Raw genomic sequence first — 9,911 nt, forward strand, 5'->3', positions numbered from 1 at the left:
TCTTTCCACAAAGCCCATCCTCGATGGACTGGTTATTCGGGAATCCTGATTGATGGGAAGTATATCAAGAAGTGGAATTGCTCCCGGGCAGTATGGCCTGACCTGTACCTACACTTCCCCTGTGACAGACGTCCCCAGTGTGAGGAAGCTGAGGATGAAACTCACTGTTTCTACTATTCAGAAGACTGTGGACTTGACAAAGTAATCTCCTCTCTCTCTCTCTCTCTCTATCTATCTATCTCTCTCTCTCAGTGTTGTGTGTGTGTGTGTGTGTGTGTGTGTGTGTGTGTGTGTGTGTGGTTGTCTGTATATCTCTTTCTATTTGTCTGTGTTTGTATACATATGTGTCTGTTAGACTCACGTATACATATACCAGGAGCATCATCATTCTACCAGGTAATAGGACATCATTCTGAGAGTATAAGTAATGGAGCATAATCAGAAGACTGTATATATATTTAGTCTTCAGACTGATGTCCCGTTACTTGACAGAACGATGACTTTCCTGGCATATGTATTCATGAATGTAACACACACACACACACACACACACACACACACACACACACACACACACACACACACACACACACACACACACACTCATGTAAAACATTACATTTTAAAATACAAGTCATGGCGTAGAAAGGATACTGTGCTATACATTAATGTGAAGGTCTGTCAATTTCTACATTCGCTATAGTAGTCGTTTGTCGATAAAACTAGTGAAGCAGCACCTTTCATTTTTGCACATACATCAGGGCACGTGCAGCCACTGTACGTTCGTGATAACACACTATTGACAGGGGAGAAGGAAGCTGGTCTGGGTCCTCAGACATTCTTCAGCTGAAGGAAAGCTCTCCTTGCCTTGCCAGTGTGGAATCTAGTGTCATCATCTGTGCCTGCTAGTGCCTGAACCCCCTCCATGTGTATATGCATGCAGAGGATCACGATCCTACAATCCAATCAGTGAGTTATCAAAACAGGAACATACTTAGCATGCACAGCCCCCAAACGGAATTTGGCTACCTACATGGTGTGGTAAATACTTAACAAAACTATCTTATACGTTAAATGTTACATGCCTATATGAGTGTGTATGTATGTGACTGAAACCTTATTGAATTACACAGGAAACGACTGATGAGCGCCCAATGGCAGCTGTCATCTGGCTCTACCCAGGTAGTAATGGAGCATAATCAGAAGACTGTATATATATTTAGTCTTCAGACTGATGTCCCATTACTTGACAGAACGATGACTTTCCTGTTGTGCAAATGACTCTGTGTTTGTAAAGCGTTTAAAGCTTGGCCCCCGACCGAAGATAGGCGCCACAGAAGTGTCCGTATCATAATTATCAGCATCTGTCCCACCCTGTTTGTCAGTGATGCTGCCAAGGTAAGCGAAGCTCTCCACCCTTTTCAATGCCTCGCCCTCCAGTCTGATGTGTGTTGTGTTTGCTGTGTTCACCTTGCTCTTCCCTCTGTGGATGTTAAAACCCAGGCAAGCAGAGGTTTCTGGCACAGTGCCTGTCTTTTTCCTGCATCTGTTGTTGGGTGTGGGAAAGAAGGGCCAGAACGTCGACTATCTATTTACTGTTATCATAATCGTTCATATATTGTTACAATGTGTAGATTCATTTCACATTATCTTCTGCTTGTTGCAGATTGCATTTGATGGGAGTTGCTTCACATTCAAGAAAGAGGGAACCACTGTGAGTGGAGCAAAAGAGATATGTGAAGGGCAAGGCGGTTCTCTGGCCAGTTTTGATTCTACACAACAGTGGAACAACATCATTGCAACACTTGTACACACAGGTGAAAGTGAAGCTGATATATGGATTGATATGCACCCTGTTCAGCAGACTATGAAGACCTCAGAAAACATTTACATAAACAATTTGTAAGTGGTTTACTTCTTCTTTTTTCAAGATAAATTGCATTTTGTATTGTACACGTATCCACTGCTGTAGTACAGTGGTAAAGAACAACAGACCAACTATGATTAATTGTATGAGAGAGAGACATATACAGAGACAGAGCCAGAGGCACAGACAGACAGATGGACAAATGGACAGACAGTCAGGCATGCATGTAGATAAACAGACACAGACACAGACAGACACAGACACGCACAGACACACAATCACAGACACACACACACACACACACACACACACACACACACACACACACACACACACACACACACACACACACACACACGGACAAACGCACACACAAAGTGAATGAGAGAGAGACAGAGAGAGAGACAGACAGACAGACAGACAGACAGACAGACAGAGGCAAAGACAGAGATTTTGACGCGCTCACATTATGTTAGCGTTTACTGAAACGTTTAATTGTTAGGGGGATGCACGTTTTTGAATAAGTTGGAGAGAGAGAGACAGACAGACAGACAGAGACAGAGACAGAGAGACTGTCTGAGACCGTTCTCATTCACAAAGGCCACAGCCGAAGAGGAAACACAGCAAGATGCTAAAGACACACATTCACATCTCCATTTATAGGTTGCCTATAAATTTCGTCTTTTGAAACCTTAAGATTGGGAAACAGACTATTTAGATACATAGATTGGATAAACTGTCTCCTCTTCCTTTTGCCTACACTTTATCTGAACTCCCCAATGTCTTCTCCTCTTTCTGTTTCGACATAGTCCGAAATATTCGTACCATCTCAGTCCAAATGCCTTTACCACCTGCTCATCCTGATCCTCAATTCAATGGCACTCCTCTCCATTCCTTTAATCCACTGACTGAAACAGAAGTTCATGAAATCCTGAAAGAAATGACAATAAAATCATGTGAGCTCGATCCCATACTAGCATAAAATCATGTGAGCTCGATCCTATGCTAGCCTCTGTCTTTTCCCAGTGTGTCTCACAGCTTCTCCCCACAATCACCAATATTCTCAACTCATCCCTTCTCACTGGAACGTTTCTATCCACTTCCAAAACTGCGATCGTCCGGCCTCTTCTAAAGAAATCCAACCTTGACGCAAACATTTTGAAAAACTATCGACCAGTTTCTAATTTTCTATTCCTGTCCAAACTCCCTGAAAAAGCTGTCCTGAAGCAGCTGAACAACCACCTTTGTTTCAACGATCTCATCCACCCATGCTGACCACAGTACCGAAACCACTCTCCTCCACATCCTGAATAACCTACTGCTAGCGTCCGACTCAGGACAGATCTCCCTTCTCTCTCTTCTCGACCTGTCAGCCGCCTTTGACATGATAGACCATTCAGTCCTTTTTTTCCGTTCTTCATTTTACATTGGTATCAACGGCACTGTTCTAAACTGGTTCAAATCTTATCTCAGTGATCAATTCCAGTCTGTCATTGTTGATAATTTCCAGTCTGAACTTGTTAAAATCGAACATGGAGTCCCAGAGGGATCTGTTTTAGGCCCAGTGCTCTTCACACTGTACACTGCTCCTCTCGCTGAAATTATCAACCGCCATAATGTCAGTCATCATTCTTATGCTGATAACACTCAACTCTAGAAGAGTGATACCCCCGAAAAACTGTCGTCGCTCTTGCAAGAAACATCCAACTGTTTCTTCGACATTCAAAACTGAATGACTCTAGATAAGTTACAATTGAACGTGGACAAAACTGAAGCAATGATCATAGAAACTAAACAATAACTCTCTTCCATCACAACTGACACAATGAAACTTGGCAGTACATCCAACCCTCTTTCCAGTGCAGCCAGGAACCTCGGTGCTGTCCTTGACAACACACTCTCCATACAAAAAGTTATCAATCAGATATGTCAATCCTTCTACTGCCAATTGCGGCACATCTGTTCCATCTGGAAATATCTGTCCATTGACGCAACATCTAGACTTGTCGTTTCGCTCATTCTCTCTTGCCTTGACTACTGTAATTCTCTATTGTCTTGGTTTGCCTGCTTCATCCATTCAGTCCCTTCAGCGCATACAAAACTCTGCTGCCCGACTCGTCCTCAGAAAGAAAAGATCTGAGCACATCACTCCTCGTTTGCAAAATCTCAACTGGCTCCCTGTCTCACGCAGAATAAAGTACAATATCAGCACTGTATGTTATAAATGTATTCACAAATCTGCCCCTTCCTATCTCTGTGGCTGCCTTCACCTCTACACTCCATCTCGCTCCCTATGATCGGCTTCGGATCCACTCTGTTTATGCATACCCAGATTCAAACACTCGACTGTTGGCTGCCGTTCAGTTAATGATGGATATATATACACTGATACTTTCTGGTTTTAAATATGTTTTATTTGATTCAAAGGTGTTGTTTTGTAAACAATCACACTCTTGTTTGCTTTGTCTGACTTTTCCCTAGAAAACGCACACATGATACAGACGTAAGTTACTGAGATATAGGGGACTAAAAAGCATTCAGAGCACAATGAGATTACGTTACATTTTCACGGGATGACTTAAAGGCTGTAGATACGACAGACTGATCCACATTGGAATTGCAGTAAGTCAGGTCTCAGAGATACTACATCGCATCGTACTGTGATTGCATTTCATTTTAACACTTTCAGCAAGCAGACTCAATGGTTGGACTGTGTAATAAAAGCCCAAGCCATTCATTAAAAAAAATGATAATGGTCGTCTTTCGGATTTGAAGATGACTAGGAATTCAGTCTCAGATGGAGGATCTTTGACTGTGGGTCCAGGGGTGACTGGTGAGGCCATTCCGGGCCCGAAAACCTCGCCCACATGTAGGACACATGTATAGGTGATGCTGCAGTGAGAGTGGAGGTACCTCGTGCCTTGCACACGGTGCGCTTCCTCGGAGACTCTGCGTAGTGACTGTTCTTTCTTTGACAGTTTGACGAAAATTACAGTTGTCACTGTCTAATAATTCTGTTTGCTTCAAAACTGCATTTGTCCCTGTGCACTTATAAATACTTCTCATTTGAAAACAATACGTTTTAAAGTAAAGTGATGCATCTATTTGGGGATATTTTCAACACAGCCTATTGAGGTCCAGTTTTGTTTTGTTTTTTTGTTTTTTTCTTTGTCACTTTGGGTTTTTTTTTGTGTGAGTTTTTTTATAAGACGAGATGTGTTCATCTACAATAAACGTACAAAAAAGGTCCTCAAAGGTCAATATTGATGATGATACACAGGATTTGGGCAAGCAAAAGTAGGATGAGGAAAAAAGTGTGTAACAGCTACTGTTGCTTTTGTTCTCAATGTAGTGATTACATCATGTCATTCTCTTGCTCTTTACAGGTACATCAACACATGGCAGTGGGGTGATGGCACAATCGTCTACAATTTTCATGCTTCGTTCCATCAGGCTGGCAAACAAGCTTTCTTCCGCAGCAATGCAAACTTTCTAAAAAACGAACGGTCTAACGTTTCTACATGCAGGTGTACCCAGGTACTCAAAAAAGTCCAATAATGATTGTTAAAAAGACCAAATCAATATTACCAAACAAGATTGAAGAAGAAGAAGAAGAAGAAGAAGAAAATAAAACAACACATGCAAACAACACACACACACACACACACACACACACACACACACACACACACACACATACTGATGCATACATGCATATATACATACGTATACATACATAGTCAAGCATGCCACGTGCACAGGAGTATATAATGTTTTGTTGGACATACCTCAGCATCGACTTTGTATTACCAACACTAACTGAGCTGAGCATGTGCCAGTGAAACCTGTACCACACAAGTGCCTCTAAGCCATCCTCATCAGCCTCCAGCAGCTCTGGTCACACTGTGTTGCACCAAGGTGACAGAGCACTGGGTTGACAGGGTGTGACTGCCGTGTACAGCGTGCAGGCCAGTGAGCAACTGATCAGCAGTGGGCACAGAAGGAACTCTGCATTTGATGTAATGCAGGGTCGTCATTTTTTGATTAGTTGTCTGATGTAAAACTGACAATATCATAAACGAAAAAAAAAGGGAAAATTGAAAAAAGAAGAAGAAAAAACAAGACTAGAAAAGGTGTAGAAGATGAAAGGACCAATGTGCAGATGAGAGAGACAAGACAAGACATGACAAGACATGACAACACAGGACAGGACAAGCCAGGACAAGATAGGACAAGACAAGACAAGACAAGACAAAACAAGTGGCTCAACTTGCATATTGGTTATTTTTTGAATGAATTCTGCCCTCAAGTGGGCGTGTGAATGTATCTGTGTGCGTACATGTGTGTGTGTGTGTGTGTGTGTGTGTGTGTGTGTGTGTGTGTGTGTGAATGAGAGACAGACAGACAGACAGAAAGACAAACAGACAGACAGACAAACAGACAGAGACAGAAAAGGAGAGACGGAGATGTCAGCTGGACATTCATTCAAAGTATTGGTATTGCAGAAGCATGCATTGTCAACAGCAGCCACTCTCTGCAAAGTGCCCACACTATCATACAATAAGCCCACCAACAAAATCAGAATTGTCACCAAGCTTGACATCACAATGTCACCTGTGCCGATCGTGACCTGTCCCTCGAGGCACGTGACGCACGTGGCACTGGCCTGTGACCCTGATAGTCAGTGCATGGAGAAACTGAAGAGTAAAGACAGTTCACAAACTGTGATGTGCAAAGCAGCTGCAACACGAGTCACTCCATACTTCAGATGTGAGGAGACTGGTGACTACGTGCCTTACAGTGTGGTGTGTGACTGGCATCAGGACTGTGGTGATAACAGTGATGAATCGTTCTGTCAGTTCCCACCTTGTGCAAGCAACACCTTTAACTGTGGCCAGGGACAGGTCTGTTTGCCTGTCTGTCTGTTAGTCAGTCTGTCTGTCAGTCTGTTGCTTGATAACGCAATCGATCTGTCTCTGTCTCTGTCTGTCTGATATTCTGGAAACTATTTGACTCACAAATTGAACCAACTCTAACATATGCTGCAGAAATCAAGGGATTTTAAGATAAGAAATGGAAAAGAAGTTTATACATATGCAATTAAATGCTTCCTTTCAGTGCCTTTGCATTCGTCCAATGAAATGCCATATGGTGAAACTGGGCGATACCACTACATATAAAAACAAAGATTAAATGTATTAGATACTGGCTTGGACTAATACAGCTCCCGTTGACAAGAATAAGCAGACAAGCTTATCGAAAGAATCTAAGTCAGTTAGATTTTGGGAAAAAAAATTTGGCTTTTTTGTAAAAAAAATAAATAAATAAATAAAAAAAGGTTTTTAACCACAAGGGGTTTGGGATTGTCTGGATGTGTCAGGGTGTTGGCAAGGATCGAATATTTCTTGCAGAATTTAAAGACAGATTAATTAATCACATTGAAGAGTCAGAAAAATACAGTTGGTTCCTATCTTTTAAGAACATTTTTCAGACAGAAAAATGCACTCAAGTAATAAGTAATAAATGGCCCAGAACAAGCCTGGCTCGATTAAGACTTGGAACTTTAGGCCTAAATGCTAACAAAAAACGGTTCTCTGCTGACACGTCCGCATGGTCCACTTGTCCAATGAGTGGTGCTTCAGTTTTGCTCTTTAATCCGAACAATATGTTGTATTTTATGACTTAGTTGTTGTTGTTTGTTGTTGATTTTCTTTTTACTCTTAGCAATGTGCCAATTTATCTGTGGACTGCCATTATTCTTTATTCATACATTGTCACCCTTGCCAAAGAATAGTTTTGTCAATGGCAATAAAACAATGTCCATGTCCATGCCTGTTTCTCCGTCTGTCTCTCTCTATCATTTCTTGTATTGGTTATGTGCATCTGTGCATCTGTGCATGTGTGTGTGTGTGTGTGTGTGTGTGTGTGTGTGTGTGTGTGTGTGTGTGTGTGTGTAAGTGTATGTATATTTGTCTGTATGTGTGTGTTTGTACTTATGTAGATAGGTGTGTGGTGTGTGTGTGTGTGTGTGTGTGTGTGTGTGTGTGCGTGTGTGTGTGTGTGTGTGTGTGATTGCTTGTTTCTTTTGACAACTGCAGAATTCCCAGTTTCAAGCTTAAATATCCCTTCTTTCTCTGCCAGTATTTCTTTCTGTCCAATTGAATGTCTGTCTGTCTGTTCCTTTCTCTCTTTTTCTGCCTCTCTCTCTCTGTGCCTCATTTTCTTTCTCTCTCTGTTTTTCATTCTCTCTGTCTCTGTGTCTCTCTGTTTCTCTCCTTCTCTATCCATCTCTCAGTCTCTGCACTCTCTGTCTCTCTCTTTCTCTCTTTATATCATCTCTCCCTCACCCCATCTCTCTCTCTCTCTCTCTCTCTCTCTCTCTCTCTCTCTCTCTTTAATCCAATACCAAAGAGATAGATAAATAGAGACATACCAATAACACTGTTTTAGACAGAAACTGATCTTGCTTAAAGATAAACTGTAAATTAATTTCCGATTTTCTGTTTTTACAAATGCTATCTGTTCCTTGGTATATCCAATCACTGGCTCAGTGCATCAGTCTCATACAAGTATGTGATAATCTCATCAACTGTAAGTCTGGACGTGACGAGATAAGCTGTTATTCTGAATACAGGGAATCAAGCATACAATTTTTCAATGTGACAAACCCACCAGCACTCGTCAGTTTTGACAGACCTGGAAGTTTCTCTTTAATCCCTCTTCCTGGAAACACAACCCAGTGTCCAGATTCTCACTTCCAGTGCCCTGGAAATGGTTACTGTCTGCCTGTCTACACCAGGTGTAATGACATTAGTGATTGTCCGGGACATGAGGATGAAGCTGGATGTGACAAATTCACATGTGAAGGGTTGTACCGATGTCGTGGGAAGGATCAAGAAATATGTCTACACGTAGACTACCTCTGTGATGGTTGGCCTCAGTGTCCACAGCAGGATGATGAACTGATGTGCGGATTGACTGACCTTTGTCCTGTTCAGTGTCTTTGTTATGGACCATCGTTTACTGACCGGCTTGTCTTTCAGCCGGACACTTTCCCCAAGATACGTTATCTGGAGGGCAGGGGGAGTGGACTGACATTGGATTTGATCATGAATCAAACCATGCTGATTTATCTTGGTGCTGGAGCGTGTGGCTGGAGTAACCTGAGTGACATACATTTACCTAATCTTCATGTATTAGATATTAGTGATAACATAATACTTTATATCAGTTTTGATCACCTTTCACATTTATGCAACCTCAAAAAAATGGATATTTCTGGTAACCCACTATCCCATGGAATTTCAAGTAATAACATGAGTCAAAAACTCATATCCCTGCAATTGCTGAATCTCTCTCGGGTTTCATATAACTTTTCTGACTTACATGCTTTCTCAGATGTCATGCCACAAATTGAATACATAGACTTTTCTCACAGCAAACTGAGCTCTCTCCAAGGAAGACATCTGTTTACAAATCTAAAGCATTTGGATCTGCAAGGTTGCCCAGTGATTCAGTTTAGCCCTGATTTCTTTAAGGAAATGGATAAGTTACAACAACTGATTGCTGATAACTTCAGATTTTGCTGCTCAGCTGTGTTACCTGACAGTTTTGTGGGGAAATGCATTGTGCCAGAGGATGAATTGTCCTCTTGCGATAATTTGCTGAAATCTGATTCTTACCGAGTTGCTATTTTCATCTTTATCATAACTGCTATGCTGGGGAACTTGTACAGTATTGTGTACCGTGTACGATCACAATCTAAAGTTAGTTACGAAATGTTTGTCATCCATCTGTCTGTCTCTGACTTTTTCATGGGAATTTACTTGTTGGTAATTGGACTGGCTGACCTCATATATGCTGGTTCCTACGTGTGGGATGAATCTGACTGGAAACAGAGCATAGTTTGTAAAATGTCTGGATTTATTTCCCTTTTGTCTTCCGAGGTATCATCACTTTTAATTGGCCTGATCACCTTGGATCGTTTTTTGGTTATCCATTTTCCTTTCAGTCATCTTCATTTTGGAACCACATCAGTTCACGT

At 41.7% G+C, this 9,911-nt stretch overlaps 1 long non-coding RNA gene across 1 annotated transcript; it reads left to right on the forward strand.

Annotated features, from left to right (window-relative positions):
* The first annotated feature begins 1,795 nt into the window (after positions 1–1,795).
* LOC143278145 (uncharacterized) lies at positions 1,796–9,682 on the forward strand. The gene is made up of 4 exons (XR_013053847.1): positions 1,796–1,902; positions 5,254–5,404; positions 6,373–6,771; positions 8,419–9,682. It is a non-coding gene; the product is annotated as an uncharacterized LOC143278145 (long non-coding RNA).
* Positions 9,683–9,911: the final 229 nt, after the last annotated feature.

The sequence above is a fragment of the Babylonia areolata genome, chromosome 35 (genome assembly GCF_041734735.1).
Source record: "Babylonia areolata isolate BAREFJ2019XMU chromosome 35, ASM4173473v1, whole genome shotgun sequence".
NCBI classification, from domain to species: Eukaryota; Metazoa; Mollusca; class Gastropoda; order Neogastropoda; family Buccinidae; genus Babylonia; species Babylonia areolata.